Source organism: Pantherophis guttatus, chromosome 3 (genome assembly GCF_059756535.1).
Source record: "Pantherophis guttatus breed Tessera chromosome 3, ASM5975653v1, whole genome shotgun sequence".
In the NCBI taxonomy this organism is placed as follows: domain Eukaryota; kingdom Metazoa; phylum Chordata; class Lepidosauria; order Squamata; family Colubridae; genus Pantherophis; species Pantherophis guttatus.
In genome coordinates this window covers 144,889,428-144,910,455 of record NC_142065.1, presented here as the reverse complement: position 1 = coordinate 144,910,455, position 21,028 = coordinate 144,889,428, and the positions used below count along the sequence as shown (strand labels likewise).

Here is a 21,028-nt window from a genome sequence, read left to right as displayed (position 1 = left end):
GTGTGATTTAATAAAAGAAATCCTGATCTGAAGGCAGGATTGGATCTTGGCACCATATTCATACTTAACATTTATATTAATCACATAATTGTCATGATATCTTGGCCAGCTTAACTCATAATCTTCCAAAGCTGGCTAGAAAGCATACTGCAACTCTCCTTTTGCACAGTCCTATTGTGGGAAATTGCACTGGGCTTAAAGTGGCCTTATGTTCTCTTGCTCATTATTGCAGGGAAGAAGATTTAAAGATAAAGCCTTCCAAAGCTAAGTTTCTCATTTTTGCTAAACCCTAAAGTCTGATCTTGAGTGTTAAATACACATGTAAGAGATCCAGGAAAAAATTGTAAATATCTGAGCATAGTTTTTCAAGCCTTGATTATATTTCCCATAAAACTCAATTTAACATTAGACTTTCAATCTGTTTAATGTTCCGATATTGCATTATTCTTCTCTATTGCAAGAAAATATTCTTAGCAAAATCTCAGCTATATGGTGGTCAAATCAAGCTCTATTACAATTTTGCCCCATTGAAATCAAGACAGTAAGAATACTTTTGATTCCCAACCAGTGGTGGGTTGCCCCCAGTTCAGACCGGTTCGCACAAACCGGTAGTAAAACCAGCGGGAGGCTCCACCCACCGCCCCAATGTCATCATAGGCAATCTGCACATGTACGATCCCATTGCGAACCGGTAGTAAAGGTAAGTAGAACCCACCCGTTCCTAACATTGTTCTCCATCAAGATGCTGGTGTTTTCAGGGTAGAAACTAAGAAAAGAGTGATTATTGGTTAATGATGTTCCCCCATCCTTTCTCCATTATCTTCCGGTATCAAGTTTATCGTAAGATAGGCAAGTTCTTTCCAGCTGAGAACTAATCTACCTCCTGTTCCAGAAGCCTCCTGGTTCTACACACCCTGTTCATGAGTCTCTGCCTTGGAGTAGCAGCTTCACAGTTTCTGTCATCATCACCATTAATCTTCTAGGGAGCATCTCAACCAATATCTCTCCCTCACACTGGGGTGCAACAGATGTGTTTTTCTGGTAATAAAAAAATGTAAATGGGGCAGTGAGAAGAGGCAAAGAAATAATTTTTATAATACAACTTCCTGGCCATGCTGTTTATAGGTTTGTGAATAGAGGTAAATCACAAACGATAAACAAAATAAAACTCTTTTAAAAAGTAAAACAGATAATAAATTAAGCCTGATTTATAGAAATACATGCAATGTTCTCAGCAAACCATAAGTTGGTAGAAGTCTACTATAATAGTCTAGCACAGGGGTGTCAAACTCAATTTCATTGAGGGCCACATCAGGGTTGTGTATGACCACCAGGGTTGTGTATGGGAGCCAGGGTGGGCATGGCCAGCATGATGTCACTTGTGTCAGGGGGCCAGCTATGGTGGCCCAACTGCTCTGCCAGCAAAAATGGGTTCCTGATTTCCATTTTTGGCTGGGATGGCCTCCTGCAACCCTCTGCTAGTGTAAACTGGCTCGGGAGGGCCGCATGTGGCCCTCACAAGCTTCATTTTCGCTGGCAGAGGCATTGCGGGCCGGTTCTTCGCTGTTTCCAGGGCTGTCCTGTGGACCAGATCTAAGCACCCCATGGGCCAGATTCGGGCCACGGGCCACGAGTTTGACACCCCTGGTCTAGCATATAGGAAAAAATGAATCAAGGGCCTAATATAATTTCCTGGCTAAAGTGTTTATCTATTTCTGCAAGAAGAAATGAGTCTCTTGGGGTGGGGGGGAAAAGTGTTTTCCTCTTTACCCAATTTGCTTTTTCTGGAAATTTCCAGCACTTAATTCTAAGGCTGTAGAAGGTGGTAAAAGCCAGGATTTTTCTGTTCTTCTATCTCAAATCCCAAAATGTAGATTTGTGGGAGAAGTTAAATTCCATTTGTTTCTTCCTCAGTCTAGCAGCTTCTGTTTCTAGTTGTAAAAGTACACCATCCTGTCAGAAAGGCAGGAGTTAGTGACAAAAAAAAATAGCTGTTACCCATGTGAATGTGTATGGATAGGCAATTAGACTGACCATTCATACCTAAAGAATTCTTTTTAAAAAGCATTGTCTATCCAGCTCATTACCCCAATCAAATTTATTTATTAAATTTGTATGCCACCCACCTCACTATTAAAACTACTCTTAAATTGAAAAAAAAAAACCCTTTAACATTGGTTTGCATAAACATGCTACCCTTGGATATTCTGGAAGAGAAATTTAAGAGATTACTATCTGGTTTTGCCCATGTGAAATTGGAGCCATTTAATTTACAGTTCATTTCCTTTTCTATGATCCCTTTTTAAAAAAGACACATGCACTCACTTCATAATCATTCTTTTTAGTCATCTACCTGGCCACTCACCCACTCTGTTTACATTACTTATTGCCCAACTAGAATGATACCTCTTCAAAGTTTGCTAAATTTTATTCTGTTGCTTGAAAAACCTATCAAGAATTAATTCTCTTCTTTGTTCTATTTTTAGTCTCTGTATGGGGTTTTAATTTTTTTTTTATTTTATTACTAGGTTTTGCTTACTATTTTAGCACTTTTCCATATTATTATTGCTTCTGACAGGATCGCTGGTCAGTAATCATACGGAAGTAATTACAACACCTGAAAAAGCCCAGCTGCAATTTTGTTTTGTTTTTTTAAATGAAACATAATCCTAATGTTACCATTTTAAAATCTGTAGCCTCTCTCTATGCATATGGTAATACCATGAAGTCAACAAAATAAAACTGGGTTTAGAGAAGAATAATTGAACAGAATAGAAATAGAAATAATTAGACAAGAATAATTGTGCAAGGGGAAAAAAAGCAGAACGAGGCATCCCAGTTACTCTTCCCAATGATATTTCAGTTGAATTGGATAGAGACAATTGTTCCCTTTCTTGCAGCCCTTCGTATATGTTGTCAAAATGCACCTGGGAAGGTTTATAAGTTCAAAAGTTGGTTTCAGGAAAGGAAAGAAGAGACAATAGTTCTGGTCTGTTAGTTAGATTTTGCCCCAGGGGATCAAAGGTATTTGGAATGGAATGCAGGACTGCTGCAGCACAGGAAAAGAGCTAAAACCTTATTCCATGCATCTTTATTGCTTTATAATGATCTTAGCCTGTTTTTCATTAAAGTAATCCTCAAACAGGAGACAATAAAAGAAACCCATAAAGCACACATAATATCCACAAACAAAATTCCCCAAGTTAAAGCTAGAGGAGAAGACCAAAGCAATGATGGAAGAAACAGATCAACTGCCGCTAAATTCAACAAATCTTAGGGGCAAAGTATCTGAATGTACTTGACACTGAAAGTGCCACCCCACCTGATTCAACAGTACTGTAGGCCAAAAAGGTTTTATTGGTTAGCCAACTGTTGGAAGAAATGTCCATCTGGGTTCAGTTCCAAGTGGGAAGAAAGACACTGGAAACATGGAGGCTGATTGGAAAGATGGTTTAATGCTGGACAGGACCACATGGTTTGAAGTCCTGGGTAGCTGACCAGATGGAGTGGAAATATATTTATACCCACTCTTGGGCTTTGAACTTGCTTCCTGTTCCTGTGAAAGAAATGTATTCTGATTGGTTGTCAGACTCCCATTGGGCCATGCAGAGGTAATTTTGTAGGTTGTCTTGAGTCCCAGGCTCAGCTGAATCTTGCTGGGTGATGTCATCTTCCCAGGTGCCATGTGGTAAGATGAGTAGAGGGCTAATCCTATTATGTCCTGAGGGTGAAGGTCTTTTGTCTTGTAGATAGGATGGCCCAGTCTTTCTGGGGCTATTAACAAAGGTGGGGGCTGCTTTCCAAGTATCCATGTACTTTCCACGTCTCTTTCCATGTATCTCCTTTTCTCATCCAGGGAGGTATAATATTCTGCCTTTTTAATATTTCCTAGAATATTTCATTCTTCTAGGAGAAGGGTAGGTGCTAACTTTCTATACAATCTTGCTTTCAAATTCTTTTAATTAAATGTGAAGTTGATCTGCAAGATAGTGAAATTGCAGCCTATGGTTTCTTGTTTCTGTCTCTGGCCTCCATGTCATTCCACAGGAAGTTTCAGAAAATAAAAATCACAACAGACAGCAAACTTACCGATTTTTCTGCCAGTAAAAACATTTTTCCCCTCCCTCACCCTGTAGCCCCATGACAGTCACTTTGTGGGAACATCTTCAATGCACTCAAAATTTTAAATGAGCCCAAAACAATGATATGCCATTGTTTTAGGAGACAAATTACTTTATGAGAACACATTCTTGTTTTATATTTTCTCTAAATTGGATAATGTGTTGATGGTATTCAACAGACATTCATCATGTATACAGACACTGCAATGCCTAAAATATAAATCCTGAAACAAAAATAGTAGTATTCCCATGACTAATATTTTCCTGTTACTATCCATCTTTACTACTCCTGTGGAAAACATAATAAATGTTATGAATTCTCTCTTACTAAAGCCCACAAAAACCCCTAAACATTGTATTGCTATTTTCTCTCTCCAGGAGAAACCGTCCTTTACTGCACCCTGTTGAAGCTAATATTCCAGAACTTAAGCACAATTTTCACTCATGTCAATTAAAGCCAAATTCACATAAATACTTTACTTAAATTAGGGTTCAATGGACAGGAAAAACAATCTTAAGATCTTTCATAATTTTTGTTAAGATACCTCCATATCGTGACGAGTCTTATGCTCTAAGAACTACAATAATGCAAATTGGATTCCAGTATTTTTGCATAATTTATGTATAATTTTAAACAAATTTAAGGCGAAGGAAGGAGAGAAAAGATCTAAAATGTAAGCAGGAATTAACAATGGATGGCCTGTTTGCCAAAATGCTTAGTCAATTGGCACTAGATTTCCTTTAAAGTCTGCCGGAAGGCAAGGCGCAAAGACTCAAGACTATGAATGTGTAGTGCAGTGTGATTTTGTTGAAATAAACAACCCTTATCCTACCGCTGAATTAAAATAAAATGTATAGCACCCAAATTCGGTGTTAAATGCCTATCAAAATACTTGAATGTTGTCTGTTCATCTGTTCATTTTATACAAGAGGGAACTCTAGGAGTCTCAGATTAACGAGCCAGCTAGCAGTGTTTTAACTGCAGTGCAAGAGTTGTTTTCTGAGCCTGTCTTTTCCATTAAAAATTCCCACAGGAAATTGTATCTACTTCAGCTCTTTGGACAGTAAAAGGAAACACATTTCATTAACTTTTTCTAAACCTTGAAGCTGAATGCTCCATCCCTTTGTGGATAGCGATAGATACTGTTTATCTTTTTTTTTTTTTTGTCTTCTTCTGTTTCTTTCATTCAGTTGTGTCCAGTTCTTGGAGAATGCCTACAATTTTCTTGGCAAAGTTTTTTTAGAAGTGGTTTGCCATTGCCTCCTTCCTAGGGCTGAGAGAATGACTGGCTCAAGGTAACTCAACTGGCTTTGAGCTTGAAGTGGGACTAGAACCCACAGTCTCCCAATTTCTAGCCTGATGCCTTAACCACTGCACCAAGCTGGCTCTCATATATACTTTATATTGCTAATAAACAATTTTACATTGTTAATAAGCAATGATTTATACAAGCAGGGGTGCATTAACATTCTCTAAAAATCTGGCTGGCTAACAAATGGCGGTCACTACATGCTGAAATACAGTCCTCGTGTTATGTACATATACAGCTATTATAGCAGATATAAATATATTATAGCAGAATAATTTCCTCTTTTCCATTTATCCCTTTGTCTGATTATTTAAAAAGGGAGTTTAAAAGAGACTTTTAAAAAGCTGATTACAGGTAGTCCTCAATTTACGACAGTTCATTTAATGACCAAAGTTACAACGGCTCTGAAAAAAGTGACATGATCATTTTTCACACTTCCGACCATTGCAGCATCTCCATGGTCACATGATCAAAATTCAGATGCTTGACAACTGACTCATATTAATGACAGTTGCCGTGTCCCTGAGTCATGTACTACTGCAACGCTCTCTACATGGGGCTCCCCCTGGGGTGCACCCGGAGGCTCCAGCTGGTCCAGAACGCGGCCGCGCGGGGGATTATGGGGGCGACGAGGCGCTCCCATGTGACACCTCTCCTGCGCGAGCTGCACTGGCTCCCGGTGGTCTTCCGGGTGCGCTTCAAGGTGTTGGTGACCACCTTTAAAGCGCTCCATGGCTCAGGGCCGGGGTATTTACGAGACCGCCTTCTGCCACCAATAGCCTCCCACCGGCCAGTACGCTCCCACAGAGTGGGCCTCCTCAGGGTGCCGTCCGCCAGACAATGTCGGCTGGTGACCCCCAGGGGGAGAGCCTTCTCTGTGGCGGCGCCCACCCTCTGGAACAACCTCCCCTCAGAGATACGTACAATAACAGACCTCCGGATTTTTCGTCGGGCCCTGAAAACCCATTTATTTCAACTAGCTGGGCTGGCTTGAGTTAAATTTTAAACTGATTTTAAATTGGAATTGTTTTAATTACGGCCAAAATATTTAATTATTTTAAACAGTTTTTAGATTTTGTATGTCTTGTTTTTACTTTGGCTGTTCACCGCCCTGAGTCCTATATTGGAGAAGGGCGGTATAGAAATTTAAACAAATAAATAAATAAATAAATAAATTCCCTTTTGCAAACTTCTGATAAGCAAAATGAATGGGGAAGCCAGACTTACTTAACAACCGTGTTATTAACTGCAGTGATTCACTTAATAAATGTGGCAAGAAAAGTCGTAAAATGGGGCAAAACTCAACTTGACAACATCAATTTTGGGCTCAACTGTAGTCGTAAGTCAAGGACTACCTGTACAGAAAGCTTTGGTTATCTGGCATCTTTTTTATGGTTTTATCTTTGCACCAGACAAACCTTTCTTATGTTTTCAGGCTCTGATGGAAACCTTAGGTTTTTAATGATTTCAGTAAAACATTTATATGCTGCACAAAGATTAGTTACATGCTTTTACCCTTTTCTCTACAAAAAATAGGTTTGCTATAAAGTGGTATTGTAATATAAACACCAGTATATACACTTGCATACACACACACACACAAAATATATATTTATATAAGTAAACATTTACTTTCCAAAACTAACATTATAACTCCAAACTCTCTAGTTTACTGCATGTGATTCCTGACAACTGATCTTCTCCATAACCAAAAGCCATGCAACAGTGCTATAGAATGAAAGTCTATCAGCACTTTTTCCGACAAATCTTATCATAGCTTGTTCCAATCTGATTCATTCCTTGTATATTAGAGCACAATTCCCTTAAGATAAGGAAAGCTACTATGGAAATGGACTTTAATACTCTTGATGGATAATAGGAGGCAGCAAAGTGCTAATGAAATATCCTTTTTTCTGCCATCTACTGGTAATATAGGGGAGTGGGGTGGCGTGGCTCAGTGATTAAGATGCTGGGCTTGTCGGATGGAAGTTTGAGACCCGGACTCCAAGCAACAGGGTGAGCTCCCATCCTCACCTTAGCTCCTGCCAACCTAACAGTTCAAAAGCATACAAATGCAAGTAGATAAATAGGTACCACTTCAGTGGGAAGATGCTCCGTGATCTCATGCTGGCCACATGACCGCGAAAATGTCTTTGGACAGTGCTGGCTCAACGGCCTTGCTCAATGGCCTTGAAACGGAGATAAGTATTGCCCCCTATAGATGACAACAACTAAAAATGTGAAATCCACAGAAAATTATTTTTTTACTGGTAGTCTGGAGTTTTGCAATCCAAATATGGAAGCAGTGCCTCAATCTCAGGAAGTTTGACAGCTATAGCCCAGCACTGAGAAGGCAGTAAATTGGGATGTCATATTATCTAGCCTGGGTTTAAATCTCCAGTTAGCTTTGAAATCTATTATAGAATGTAGAAAAGGCAATCTCTTTTTCTTGCTTGCTAACCTACATCTGTGAGGTTTTTACATAGAGAAAGTTGGGGAAAATATTTGAAGGAAATATTGTTTAAAATTATAAAGATGTGATTCATAAGGAAGATGTATCACTACTTCTGTAGGGAAATGGGGTATCTGTGCATTTAGATGAATCATTTTATGTGTTTAATGTAATAAATGGGTTCCATTTCAGCAAAATTGTGTTTTGAAGAACTGGAAGAACAAATCTTTCACAGCATTTCAAATCAGTAGAATAAAACAAACATTATATTAAAAGTATACAAATCATTTGTATTTAATTATCCCCTAATTGCAACAGATTAATTGGAATGCATGAAAATTAAAATTAAATTACCCTAATTCAATTTTCTGCTCCATATTGCAGTCTGATATACTTCTAGGTTTTCAGTTAAGAAGTTGTAAGAACTGTATTTAGGAAAAAATATAGAGAGAGAAGAAATCAAATGTTTTCAGCCAGTGTGATAATTCTGAACAATTCTGCTTTAACTGACTCATTCTCCTCCCTGCCTCCCCCGCCAAAAAAATTTGTACACTTTATCTTAATGGATGTAACTATTTTTCTTTCCTTGCATGTTAGTTAATATTTTTTCAGTTACCTCGAGAATTATGTTCAAGCAAGTAGTTCAATTATACAAGATGCTTTATGAGCAAGTGGGGAATCTCAGCAACCTGAACCATAGAATCATAGAGTTGCAAGGGACCTCGTGATTCAACACTATGAGGCTTTCCCAATAAATAAATACTTAAAATACAAATAACTGGGAGCAGCTTTCCAGTTATGGTCCTTTACGTCAGGATTGTGATAACCATCCCATCCCTCATCCCTAGACCTAGCCTATTGCATTGACTACTACATTAATTGATTGGTTAATTTTGTCCTATTTATATCCCCATTCTATAACAGGATTATATGGTTTTAGTAGCTGCAATAGCCATACTTTTTTAAAGCATATTTGTGTATCGCTTTTGTTGCAAAGGCTGTTTAAACATAACAGCTATATCTTGATTTTTTATTAGAGGGAATGGTACAGATGACATGAATGCTTGGAAGTAGCCCCACGGCATGTTTAATTTTAAATAAATTAGAATGTGGGAGATTGAAACTCTAGTAAAGGAAGAAGATGGCTCTAATTCTTTGCTTGTACCCTAAGCCCAATTAAATACTTCATCATTATTAGCATTTCTTATTTGCAGTTGGAAAAATTGCATCCATGGGAGAAAGTTCCATTCATAGGAGCTTTCTTCCCATTGCGGTACAGGTAGTTCCTGACTTATGACCACATTTGGGACCAGAATTTCTATTGCTAAGCAAGATGGTTGTTAAATGAATCATACTGGATTTTATGACTTTTTTGCCACACTTGTTAAGTGAATCTTTGCAGTTGTTAAAGGAACGGTGTGAACCTTAAGACAATTTGGCTTCACCCATTGCCTTTGCTTGTCAGATGCTGGCTGAGAAAATCACAGATGGTGAACATATATCCCTAAGATGCTGCAACTATCATAAATACATAAATACATACATTTTTATCCTGTGACCAAGGGGATGCTGTGATCGTTGTGTTAGGACCAATTGTAAGTCACTTTTTCCAGTGGCATTCCATTGGTTGCTAAAGAAATGGTGATAAATTGAGGATTACTTGTGCAAGAAGGAATATGACAATGAACATCATTAGTCGATGAGTCGATGCCCTCTTTCATCAGACCATGATCCTAATCTAGTGAATCTTATAGCAAACATTTCTCTTTGAAACAAATGTACAAAATGGCCTGAGCTTAAGAAATGTCTTCATGAGTTTTCCCCTACTCCTCTAGCTATCTTCCCTTCCTGGTTAGGAAGGGGCTTGTTCCTTAGGTAAATAATGATCTTTTCAGTTAAGTATTCTGTCAGACAAGAGTCCTAATATCATTTCTCCAAGAAGCACTGGGTATTGAAAGCTTTCAGAAACATTAGCCATGCAAGAGTGCCTTGCTTGAGGCTTCCCTGGCAATTGGCAATTAGAGTGTCAGCACTATGCATTCAATTTAGCTTGGTTTAGTTGTTTAGTTTGATTCTAGTTATTCTGGCTGGCATCCTAATGGGTCAGTAATGTTTCCATAATGGGGGCTTAGGAAGCGATATAAGACCTCATTATAATGCTTAACAATATGATACCCTTTTTACTTAAATATATATTTTAGTGGAAGCTATGCGACATTGGATGGGAAGGAACTGCTTCCAACTCAAGCCTACCAAGACTGGGTGACTGTAAGTGCAAACCCAGATCTGGGGATATTCCACTTTCGACCTTTGGGGTACCACTCCAGGTTCGTATGCAATCTGAAGGTGCTCCCAGATTTGCAGCTCTTGCTTAAAGAGTGTTACCAAGCCTCCATCTGGTGCATTAGGTATGCACTTTCCCATATTGGGACAAGAAAAAGGACTTCGTACAATCAGTCATGCTCTAGTTATCTTGCGGCTTGACTACTGCAACATGGTCTACATGGGGTTTCCCTTGAAGCCCATCCAAAAATTTTTGTTGGTCCAGATTGCAGCAGTGCAAGCTGTGATGGGCATGTTAGGTATGCCCATGTAATACCTCTGCTGCCCAAGCAGCATTGCTGCCAGTTTGCTTCCAGATGCAATTCAAGGTGCTGGTTATTATCTATAAAATTGTACATGGCATAAGGTCTGATTACTTGAGGGATCACCTGTCACCTATAACATCAGTGTCTAGCTTCCTGACTGCGTGTCCAGGAGACGTCGGATAAACAGACGCTGCCAAGTCTTAGTTGCTGTAAGCGGTTTATTTCAAACGGTCGCTAGCACCGTCAGTAGCGAAGAAAACAATTAATGCAAAAGGCATACAAAGTCGGCGTTGGGAGCAGCCGCCTTCCAACGCCTTTTAAACCCACGCGCCCAATGATTACATTGGCTGACACGCCCTTCCGGAGCACCCGGCCCCTGCATGAGTCAGCAATTGCAGCAAAGCAGTTAAACAGAATCCTAGCTCCGACCGCAGCGTGACCGGCCGCCTACTAATTATGCTAAACACCCACCACCACCTGTGTAAACAACCACCCCGCCCAATACCCCATCCGCCGATCCAAGTAGGTATAACAGCGGGGTCAACTTCATATGCATAGCGCCAGGATCCGCAGCTCCCCCTATCCCGCTGAATGGCGAGGGGATCTCGACAGGCGGCTCCCCCTACCAGGTGTCCTCCTGGAAGATATAATAATACACTGTTAATATGGTATTAGGGTTTCATATCTGTACCCCAAGGCCCTGGTTTATGTGGATATTTATGATGGAACTGATTAACCAACCGGTCAGCCTGCAAATTCGTAGCCCTAACCCATGATGATTCCTCAAACGGATAACCCTTCCACTTGATTAAATACTTTAGGACTCCCCTACTGAGCTTTGAGTCTAATACATCCTCAATCTCATAATGATCCCCTTCTACCGGGCCTGGCCTTAGCGTCTGGTTGCTAATGACATCTAGTGGTTTTAACAAACTACTATGAAACACGGGGTGGACCTTCCCCAGCAATGGTGGTAGTTTTAATTCCACTGTAACGGGGTTAATCACTTTTACCACAGGGAAGGGTCCTAAATATTTGGGCCCCAATTTACGACTCGGTATTCGTAGTTTGAGATATTTTGTAGACAAGTAAACTAAATCCCCTACTGCAAATGGTTTGTGGTCTGCTCTTCTTTTGTTGGCTTGGTATTTATAGACTTTGGTTGCTTTGTCCAACGCCTCTTTTATTTGGGGCCAAAGACTTCGAACACGAGCAGCCCAACTATCTGGTGACACCTTATCTGGGTTCTGGAGAGCTAACTCAGGGATCGCAGGAAGGTTTTTTCCTGAAACAGCCTGAAATGGTGTAATACCCGTACTGCCGTGAACAGTATTATTATATGCCACTTCTGCAAAGGGGAGTAACTCAGACCAATCCGATTGCTGATATGATACGTAACAACGTAAATACCTTTCCACCATGGCGTTTGTTCTTTCTGCTGCTCCATTGGTGCTAGGATGGAAACCCGAACTTAGACCCTGTGACGAGCCTATCATTTTCATGAAACTACGCCAAAATACCGAGGTGAATTGTACGCCTCTGTCGGAGATAATGCGTCGGGGTGCTCCATGCAGCCGATATACGTGCCATATAAACAATTTTGCCAGCCTTCGAGCTGATGGTAAGCCATGACACGGAATAAAATGAGCCTGCTTGGAAAACAGATCAACCACGGTCCATATCACCGTATTGCCATTGCTCTCTGGGAGGTCTACAATAAAATCCATTCCGATCTCCTCCCAGGGACTATTTGGTTCTGCCACCGACTGTAAAAGCCCAAGAGGCTTTCCTGGTCGAGGTTTAGCCATTGCACATACTTTACACCCCTTTACATACTGTTCGACCTCTTTCCTTATACGTGGCCACCAAAATTGGCGTCGTACTAGGTGTAACGTTTTAAGAAATCCGAAGTGTCCTGCCGTTTTCGCATCGTGACATTTATTTAAAACTGACTGCCTTAATGCTTCAGGAACATATAATTTGGTCTCTACCCAAGCTAAACCATCTCGACATGTTACCCTAGTGTCGTGGGTTTTCAACCAGGTATCCGTAGCCACCTCTCGACGTAGCTCGTTTTCCCATGAGGACAAAGATCTGGTACGTGCAGTTTGGGCCCACTGTTGCTTATCAGGGATCATGGCTTGTACGACTTCTTCCCTTTTACTGTCAAACTGTGGGAGTCGTGATAAAGCATCCGCTAGGAAGTTCTTCCCTCCCGGCACATACTTAAGTTCAAAATTGAATCTTTGGAAATACTGCGCCCAACGTACTTGTTTAGGCGACAAGCGTCTGGGGCTTTGGAGTGCTTCGAGATTTTTATGGTCCGTCCATACTTCGAATCTGGTACCAGTGCCCTCCAACAAATGCCTCCAGGTAAGTAGCGCCCACCTTACAGCGAAGGCCTCTTTCTCCCAAATAGCCCACCTTCGTTCTGTTAATGTCAGTTTGCGGGACGTATAAGCGCACGGGTGTAACACCCCGTCACTGGTTCTCTGCAATAACACAGCGCCCACGGCCACGTCGCTAGCGTCGGCTTGTACAACAAACGGCAAGGTCGAATCAGGATGCCGTAAGATTGGTGACTGCGAGAACAGGATTTTTAAACTCTCAAAAGCCTTTTGACAATCCGGAGTCCACACTAATAGCTGTCCTGGTCTTGCTCTCAGGCCCGGGCCTTTCGTACGGAGCAAATCCGTCAGAGGGAGAGCTATCTGAGCGAACGCGGGGATGAACTGTCTATAAAAATTGGCAAAGCCAAGGAAGCTTTGCAATTGCTTTCGTGTTTTAGGAGCTTGCCAATCTAATACCGTATCTACTTTTTTAGGATCCATTTCCACTCCGTTTCCTGAAATACGATAGCCCAAATAGTCCAGCCTAGTGCGGTGGAATTCGCATTTTGATAGTTTGACGAAAAGTTTTGCCCGTAATAATTTCCTCAAGACTTGTTTCACTAACTCTGTATGTTCCTCCATTGTCCTGGTATAAATTAGAATATCGTCCAGATAGACCAGGACACCTCGGTATAAGTGTTCATGCAATACTTCGTTTATAACCTGCATGAAAACAGCAGGAGCGCCTTGCAGTCCGAAGGGCATCACTCTAAATTTATAGCTCCCTAAAGGGCAGTTGAACGTGGTCTTCCACTCATCGCCTGGTTTTATACGCACTCTGTAATACGCCTCTCTTAGGTCTAACTTTGTAAACACACGCCCGGTCGATAGGGTGGCTAGTAGATCTTTCATTAATGGGAGCGGGTACAGATGTTCGACACATACGGCATTCAGTCCCCGGAAGTCCACACACAGACGTAAACCACCGTCTTTTTTTTCACGGAACAGAACAGGAGCGGCCATGTGTGACCTGCTAGGTTGAATGAAGCCCCTAGCCAGGTTCTTATCTATGTAGCGTCTGAGTTCCTCCAACTCTGGTTTTGTCATAGCATACATTCGCGGTTTTGGTAATTTAACCCCTGGCTTTAGTTCTATAGCACAATCAGTCGCTCTGTGAGGAGGCAGTACCTCACACTCCTCCTCATTGAATACCTCTGCTAGATCCCTGTAAACGTCAGGATATCCTTGTTTTGATGCGTCGTCTGGAGTATCTCTCTGCAACCCCGCGCGCCCGACCCCTGTCTCTGGTTCTGGTTCTGGGCCTAGGCTTAGTCTTACGTGTCGATAACCCCCCTCCCACCATATATTAGGCCTCCATTTATCTAACCATGCTAAACCTAGGATGATAGTTTCCACTATTGTGTCCACAATGACGAAACGAATATGTTCCCAATGCTCCCCTATCTCTAAGCGTACTAACTCGGTAACCCGTGTTGCAGCCTTTCCACCCAATAAAGAACCATCCATCTGCTCAAAGCGAATGGGAGCTGGTAGCTTCGCTGACTGCAAACCCAATTCCATAGCCAGACTCTTCCGAATGAGACACCGGGTACACCCTGAATCTATCAGGGCGTCCTGTTTGACGGCTCGTGTAGTCCGTAGGTTCTTTAGAGTAACTGGGATGACAAACGGGCGTACAGGGTCACTTACCATAGAATCAATCGGAGCATCCTCATCGCTGCTATCCGGAACCAATGGAACGCTGTCTCGGTGATTCGGACTTCCTGCCTCTCCACTCGTTCCCCGGGCACCCCGTATCGTCGTGGGTGTTCCCACTCTGGACCTCTCTGATGACGAACGTGCTCGTTCACGCCCTCTCCCAGTTGGCTGGGGCCCACGGTTGGTGGTCGGAATAGGGGGTACGGGACAATCGGCTACACGATGCCCCAACTGATTACACCTGAAGCAGCGAATCGACCCCCTCCCCACAGGGACCAGAGAACGAGGCGGGGAGGTGGTCACCCCTCTGGGGCTTGCCGGTCTTTCCGTGGCCCGCCGAGGGGTAAAAGGAAGGCTACTCACACCCCGGGTACGGAACTCACGTAGCCCGACATCTAAATCCACAGCTGCGCTGAACCACTCTGACAGCTTAGGCGGTAGTCCCCGATAAACACATGCTTGCCGTAGTTCTCTATACAGTCCGAGACGAAATTGATGTACTAAGAGACGTTCAGGCCATGTACGGAGGCGACCGGCCACCGTGCGAAATTCTTTGACGTACTGTCTCGCTGGTCTACCCCCCTGTTTTATGGCCACCAATTCGCTTTCAAGCAACTGTGTTCTGGACTGGTCTTCAAATCGGCAGCGTAACGCTTCTAGAAAGAGTCCCACATTTGCCAGCTCTTTAGCGTGGTCGCTATGTAAATCCGCAACCCAATCTGCAGCCTCACCTGTTAGAACGGTGGTAATAGCCACCACCATGGCCCACTGGGACGGATAGAGACGCCCGTAGAGGTCCATGTAACTCAGTATTTGACTCAAGAATAAAGAGACCCTGTCGGCACTCCCATCGAATGTGGCCTGTATGGGGGGAGGCCCCCAGAGTTGTTGTTGCTGTTGCGGGGCGCCCACCCCCGGCATCCACAGCGGGGTTGGGGCCCCCGGCCGGGTATCCTGGAGAGCCCCTCTTTGCTGCGGGAGAGGGCCGCGGGGCCCCCCTTGACCCGCCTGTTGGGAGCCAGAGTGTTGGAAGGCTTCCTGGTCCCCCCCACGCACAGACCCCCCCACCGGGGTTGCGGAACCAGAAGCTGGGGATGGACCTCTCCTACCAGGTCTAACACCCCCCTCTCAATGCGGAGTTTCGGGCTTGCTAGCTGGAACCGAGCCCCGGAACTGCTCCGGGTCTCCCCATGACTCTGCCATGGTTCATGCGACTGCGCCCACGGTTGCCAGGAGGGGGCATCTCGGAAGCTCCCTTCTCCAAACTTTTCACGCAGCACATCCAGGGTGGAGGCTCCTAGCCCCGAAGAATGGCTCCAATCACACTCCTCGTCGTCCAACCACCGTCGCTCTCTCCACCCCTGGAAAGACGTGTCCCCTGACTGTGCTGAGAGCGGCCTTGGGGCGGTGAGGGCGGAGCTCTGCCACCACTCACCTAACTCTGGTCTTGTTCCGCCGGAGCCGACAGCCTTGCCTTCAACGGAAGCGGCGTCCTCCTGCGCCAGCTTCTCCTTCGGGCGAATGACCATCACCCCCCCCCTCCTCAGCTGCTTGAGCACCGGGTGCAGCCTCCACCACGGTGTCCTCCGCCGTATCTTCCTCTATCGCCGATGTCCCGACCGTCGTGCCTTCCGCCATTCCGGGTGCAACACCAACGAGACAGACCAGCGAAAAGGAGGATGAAAACGCCGACTTTCTGTCTAGCTTCCTGACTGCGTGTCCAGGAGACGTCGGATAAACAGACGCTGCCAAGTCTTAGTTGCTGTAAGCGGTTTATTTCAAACGGTCGCTAGCACCGTCAGTAGCGAAGAAAACAATTAATGCAAAAGGCATACAAAGTCGGCGTTGGGAGCAGCCGCCTTCCAACGCCTTTTAAACCCACGCGCCCAATGATTACATTGGCTGACACGCCCTTCCGGAGCACCCGGCCCCTGCATGAGTCAGCAATTGCAGCAAAGCAGTTAAACAGAATCCTAGCTCCGACCGCAGCGTGACCGGCCGCCTACTAATTATGCTAAACACCCACCACCACCTGTGTAAACAACCACCCCGCCCAATACCCCATCCGCCGATCCAAGTAGGTATAACAGCGGGGTCAACTTCATATGCATAGCGCCAGGATCCGCAGCTCCCCCTATCCCGCTGAATGGCGAGGGGATCTCGACAATCAGCCTGATTGTTTTTATCTTGCAGGGATGGCATCCTCTGGTTTCCTTTGATGAAACAATGTCATCTACTGGGATTCTGAAGCATGCGCTCCAGAGGTGGTATTTAGTAGGTTCTGGAGAACCGGAAGCAGAAATTTTGAGTAGTTTGGAGAACTGGTAAATACCACCTCTGACTGGCCCCGCCTCCATCTATTCTCTGCCTCCCGAGTCCCAGCTGATCGGGAGGAAATGGGGATTTTGCAGTATCCTTCCTCTGGAGTGGGGTGAGAATGGAGATTTTATAGTATCCTTCCCCTGCCACGCCCACCAAGCCACGCCCACTAAGCCATGCCCACCAAGCCACGCCCACAGAACCGGTAGTAAAAAAAAAATGAATCCCACCACTGATGCGTTCTCTGCAGCAGCACCTGCCCTTTGGAATAAGGGTTCCTCAAAATATAGATGACCCCAAAATCTAGATGTACCTTGGCAAGGTTCAGTGAGACTCTTCACTTCATTCCATCTGGCCTGTCATGCTTGTCATCTTTTATCTTTATCTTTTAGGTTTTATTTATTTCATTGTAATTTCTTTGTTTGATTGTTGTGAACTGCCCAGAATTGTTGAGAGCCAGGCAGCGTACAAGCATAATGTATTATTATAGTGATTGTTTGCATAGTCAGCCAGATGTTTAGACTGGATTTGCCATTTTTATCCACCTATCGAGTCCTTCCTATAATTTGGAATTATTTTTGTATATTGTCACTCTGCTGTTTGCATTACTGGTTTTATCAGGCAGTACATGTTCCCATGTCAACTCTTAGAGGAAACAACTACCTATTTCATTCCCTGGTTGAAGTACATTCGTATGCAACAAATCTATAACATTATTTAGGGCCAAGTAAGTATAACTTTTTTTTTTTTTTTTTTTTTTAATTTGATTTATATGCCGCCCTTCTCCGGAGACTCAGGGCGGCTTACAGTGCGTTAAGCAATAGCCTTCATCCTTTTGTATATTTATACAAAGTCAGCTTATTGCCCCCACAAACTGGGTCCTCATTTCACCTACCTTAGAAAGGATGGAAGGCTGAGTCAACCTTGAGCCTGGTGGGATTCGATCTTACTTTAATTGCAGACAGCTGGTGTTAAATTACAGAGCTCTGTCTGTTGAGCTATCCCAGGCTCTTATAACTTGGGAATAATGTGAATGGATCTCATCACATTATATTTCTTCTCCTGAAAAGTAACTTGGGGCGAAAAGAATCTGGAGTGAGGAGATAATCATTTAATCCTTTCCTCAAATACTAGTCAGTTTCCAAATAAATTGCCCATACAGCTGCTATTTTCCACTGCTAATAGCAGCTAGCAGAAACACCAGAGGTAAGTGATTTAGCTTGAGGTCAGAGCCAACTGAGGATTAGTGATCCAATTATGTCTACTTTGGCTCTTTGCCTTAAAGTGTAGGCAAATCTCTCACCAATATATTTTTCTCAGAAAGTTATTGCAAAGGAAAAAGAGGCATTGCACATAAAACTTAAGGTATGATCTATAATTAAGAAATGCTTATTCTTTTTCATGGAGACAGGAGAATAAAATCTCATTTTGTGGTTCCATGCAAAATGTATGGACCACTGTTACTTGGCAATGTGGCTGCAACTGTTATACATAAACATTTAGGTGTCAATGTCTCTGTTGGGACACAATTGCCTGGAACACCACACCCTCTAGAGCAAGCATTTCTAAAGCTGAATATAAAAGGAACATTGATTAGACATGTCACTTGGAGAGAAAGAGCTAAATGAATACCTGTAGGTAGGTCAGCAAATGATTGATTTACCTCCCTCTTTCTTTCTCTGCTCCTGGGATCTATGGAAATGGTCAGAATAAAGTAAATTTATGTTTGTCTCATAGCAACCCTAAGTAGTGGTTTTGGTTAGAGCAAAGCTATCCAACCTTGGCAGTTTTAAGACTTGCAGACTTCAACTCCAGAATTCCCCAGTCAGCCTCACATGCAAGCAAGAGTTCCAGGATGAAGATACATAATTTAAGCTTTTAAAAGGTTTAACCCTACATCTTGATTATATTATATTATATTATTTATTTATTTATTAATCAAATTTCTATACCGCCCTACTCCCGAAGGACTCAGGGCGGTGAACAGCCAAGATAAAATACAGATAACACAAATATTAAAAATCCCTTAAAATTATTAAATATTTTGGCCAAAACACAGATTAAAACACCCAATTTATAAGATCACGAGTTAAAAAAAATTTAAAAGAGGGGAGTTAGGCCAGGCCAGCTTGCTGAAATAAAAAAGTTTTGAGAGCATGGCGAAACGTGCGCAGGTCTGGGATCCTCTGTATCTCTGGGGGGAGCTCGTTCCAGATGGTAGGTGCCCCCACAGAGAAGGCTCTCCCCCTGGGGGCCGCCAGTCGACACTGCTTGGCCGACGGCACCCTGAGGAGCCCCTCTCTTTGGGAGCGTACTGGTCGGTGAGAGGCTATTGGTAGCAGAAGGCGGTCTCGTAAATACCCCGGTCCGATGCCATGGAGCACTCTAAAGGTGGTAACCAAAACCTTGAAGGGCACCCGGAAGACCACCGGGAGCCAGTGCAGCTCGCGCAGGAGGGGGGTCACATGGGAGCGCCACGTCGCTCCCATAACCACTCGCGCGGCCGCATTCTGGACCAGCTGGAGCCTCCGGGTGCTCCTCAAGGGGAGCCCCATGTAGAGAGCATTGCAGTAGTCCAAGCGGGAAGTATTTAATGTATTTAACGAGTCCCGATCCAGAAAGGGACGCAACTGGCGAATCAGGCGGACCTGATATGAGTCTCTGGGTTACTTTAGATGCATATTTTTTAACTTCCACTTTTGCCCTACTTCCTTCCCAAAAGTTATATTGCTAAAATTAAAAAAAAAAATGGAAGAATAAATCTGTCTGAAAAGATTTTTGAGCTCCAGATTTGATATTCAAAAAAGAAAAATGTGTGAGATTCACAGTTCTGTAACTCTAAGGGCTCTTCTTCTTACACACGTTGGTAAATGATTTTATATAACATCAAGAATAACATCAATCAATAAATTACATCTGTCTCCTCCCAGTCTACAATTGAGATGCCTTAAAGCCATCTTTAATCGTTTCAACTTGATAACGACTCCTAGAATTGAATGTAACCTTGATATACTCTTGTCCAGAGGTCCTATAATTCTCAATAAAATGAGATTTGAAAAGGAAACAATTAAAAAAAACATCTAGGAGTCATACATGAATTGAAATAGTATTTTGACCACTTCAATTTGTGTTAAGTTATAGGAAATATAGGATGGAGCAGACAAATTGCCGAGGGAATTGAATTGAAAAATCTCAGTATTAAAATTGATTATTACAGCTCACAAATATCACCACTTGGCCTTATTTTTCACTCAGATTTTGTGTACAGGATATCCCTGTGTTGGAAGAAACATCCTTCTGGGTTCTGCTCCAAGTGGGGAAACAGACACTGGAAACATGGAGACTGCTTGGAAAGATGGTTTAATGGTGGACAGGATCACATGGCTTGAGTTCCTGAACAGAAAAGGGGGCAGGTACAGTAAATCCTCGGGTTTTTATGCTCTCTCTGGCTCTGCATTTCTTGGGGCCCAGAAAGAGTACTCTGATTGGTTGTCAGACTCCCAGGGGGTGGGGGTCTTGCTGGCTGATGGTCACATGTGCTTCCCAGGTCACATGTGGTGAGTCTCTGCTGCTATTGTGTAGAGAGCTAATCCTATCTTCCTTGGATCTTTGGCAATTCCTACTATGGCTCTGCCTGAAGGAGGTAGATCTTTGTTATGTAGAATAGACTGGCCCAGGCCTTAATGGCCCATTGACAGAGGATAGGGGCAGGAAGATGGGAGCTGCTTCAAAACATGCTTATCCCAGGGAAATATAATATTCTGCCTTTTTCATATTTCCTAAAATATTTCACTCTTCCAGGAGAGGGGTGGGTGCTAACTTCCTACACCTGCTTCCCCTGTCCCTGGACAGACCTGAGACTAAACTTTCATTTTGGGTTAGGTTTAATCACCACTCATTGAATCATGTCTAGTTGCAGCCCCGTTTGTTCAATTTCTTATCATTTTTCCCCCCTTTAATTTGCTCTACCGCAGTTTTTCAACCTCAGCCTCTTTGAGATGGGTGGACTTCAACTCCCAGAATTCCCCAGCCAGGACGCTCTAAGCCTAAGGTTTTCAAAGTACTCTGTTGCCCCCGCAAAACAGGTTTTTATTCCCAAACCGTCCCTTCTGCTCCTTGCACCTAAGTAAAGGCGCGGACGCTTCAGCGGTACGTTTTGGCTATGCGCTGAACACTTTAACATTTGCCC

At 43.3% G+C, this 21,028-nt stretch overlaps 1 long non-coding RNA gene across 2 annotated transcripts in view; it reads right to left on the bottom strand.

Annotated features, from left to right (window-relative positions):
- LOC117672454 (uncharacterized) overlaps positions 1–21,027 on the bottom strand; it is a 32,189-nt gene extending 11,162 nt beyond the window's left edge. The window contains exons 1-4 of one of the 2 annotated variants that reach the window (XR_009620228.2): positions 20,962–21,027; positions 18,472–18,531; positions 9,427–9,513; positions 8,238–8,308 (exon numbers count right to left, since the gene is read on the bottom strand). This is a non-coding gene — a long non-coding RNA (uncharacterized LOC117672454). Of the gene's footprint in view, positions 1–8,161; positions 8,309–9,426; positions 9,514–18,471; positions 18,532–20,961 lie in introns of those variants that run through there. The other variant, XR_004593248.3, reaches the window with a different exon arrangement.
- Position 21,028: the final 1 nt, after the last annotated feature.